Source organism: Chrysochloris asiatica, unplaced genomic scaffold (genome assembly GCF_000296735.1).
Source record: "Chrysochloris asiatica unplaced genomic scaffold, ChrAsi1.0 scaffold00240, whole genome shotgun sequence".
In the NCBI taxonomy this organism is placed as follows: domain Eukaryota; kingdom Metazoa; phylum Chordata; class Mammalia; order Afrosoricida; family Chrysochloridae; genus Chrysochloris; species Chrysochloris asiatica.
The window spans coordinates 1,323,538-1,325,636 of record NW_006408758.1 but is presented as its reverse complement, the minus strand read 5'-3'; the positions used below and the strand labels follow the sequence as shown (position 1 = coordinate 1,325,636).

Here is a 2,099-nt window from a genome sequence, read left to right as displayed (position 1 = left end):
TATAATACAATGGCAAAGAAGCAGTGCATAATCTTTCCTGAAGAAAATCTGATAAGATTATTATTTTGATTATCAAGTATTTATTATTATTTGCTAGTAAGATGCTGAGGTGTGACTCTATCTGCCTGAGAATAAGTCCAATGAAGTTCTGTCTTCAAACTTTCCTTTTCTCCTATACACTATGTTTTAAAGACAGTAAGTTTTTAATAACGTATTTACACATTTTCTCTTGAGGTTTCTATATTTTTTTTAGATCAGGAAAGACTGTTACTGCTTTGAGCACTAACTCCTTCAGTTTCCTGTGCTTTACTGCCTTCTTCAGAATGATGTGATGAGAGCAGATGATGACGATGATAACTTAATATAACAAAAGGAGGATTTTTGCTCTACAGGACAGGCAAAATTATGAATTTGGGAGTTTATGTAGGAGCTGCTATATAGCTGCCTTCCTCTTAGAGAGATATAGGGAAAGAGAAAAACTCATCTCCTTAATATAGACACATCATTTGGAATATAAACTTATTAGCCACTTATCTGTGGTCACCAAATACATATTTTTTTTTTCATTCTTCTTCAATGTTTTGGATTTTTCTTCCCTTTTGAAATATTAATGCATACCTCCTGGTAGATAAAGTTCTCCAGTGCTGTATTATTATCTAGTTCATAATCTTTTAGTTTCAAATTTTGTTTTTTAACCCAGGTTTCACCTTTATATATTCAAATAGTCATATCCATTCATAGACATGAAAGTGATCACATTGCTTTCCAACACTAGTAGAACTTCATATATGCAAAAGATGCTAATTTACATTTTCTGAAAAGAAAATTAGTGGCGATCATTGGTATAACCCGAAGTTATCTTGTTCTCTTGAAGTCAGTGACGTTACAGAAATGTGATTTCGTCATAAATACATGTCATATATTAAACTGCATTTTTATATAATTTGCCTACCCTGTATATTAGTTTAGTGGAATAGCATTGTTGAAATAAATGTGCTTCTAGAAATTTTATGAGGTCACTGACACTTTCATGTGCTACTGCCATTCTCCTTGAGCTCTCTGAGATATCAACTGTGTCACCCATTTTCCATCTTTCTTCATCCAGTGCCTAACATAGATCCTGGTGCCTAGAAGGCTCTTGTGACTCCTCAGGATAAATTAACACATTAAAGACTTCAGTAACAAAGTTGCATTAACATTAAGGTTTATTATTGTTGAAGACATCTGTCAAATTTAATTAAAAGAAGAGCCAAGGAACTACAAAAAATAATTTTTTTTCCTGAACAAAGCTAGCAATCATCTGCTATGAATAATAGTATGTGTAGTTTTTAATACTGATGAGTTGAAATAAAGTCATTATATTATGGAATTTTGTAAAGTTAAACTGACCTTAAATACTTTGTGAATTCCATGGATTATTTGTTTCTGATGAGATTTAATTTGGATAAATTAGACCATAAACATATCTTTTAGTTTTCATATCATTCTTTTACTTACTTAAATATTGTATACCATTTGTATTTATTATTATGCAATACAAAATGAGGTCTGAGTAATATGTATTATTTATATAATAGTGTTACTGTACTATCAGAAAGAAGTGAAAATAACTAATATTTTTATAGCATATTTTACTAGGTTAAAACTCAGAAAGAATATCCATTTTTTTTCTCATAATCTTCAAGTGTATTACCTTTTAGCCAGTTCACTAAAGGCAAAGACTTTGTCTTACCTTTAACTTTGAAACTTGTAATTACTATGATCACATTTTTAAAGAGTTTTTCATTTTCTTAATATTCATACATACTCCTTTAAGTAATCTAAGCTAAATTTTTATAATATTACTTTGTAAATACAAATAAACAAAAATTAATAATTGTTCTTAATGGCAATGATGGCATCATATTTTATATTACAAAGGAAAGAAAAAACTTAAAGCACCAGTGTTTTGATTTGAGTTCTGTCTAAGCAGATTGGAAATAGACTTTGCTGAGTCTGACTTTCTTTTTTAAAATGAAATGAGTCTGCCTTTCTTTTTTTTTTTTTAATGTTTTATTGTGAATTATATGATAGTTTACATGGGAGAACTTTAGTTTTAC

General features: G+C 29.4%; 1 protein-coding gene across 1 annotated transcript in view; it reads left to right on the top strand.

Moving 5' to 3' along the window:
- Window positions 1-2,099, top strand: part of LOC102839278 (latrophilin-3-like) — an 883,976-nt gene that overhangs the window by 753,908 nt on the left and 127,969 nt on the right. The window lies entirely within an intron of this gene.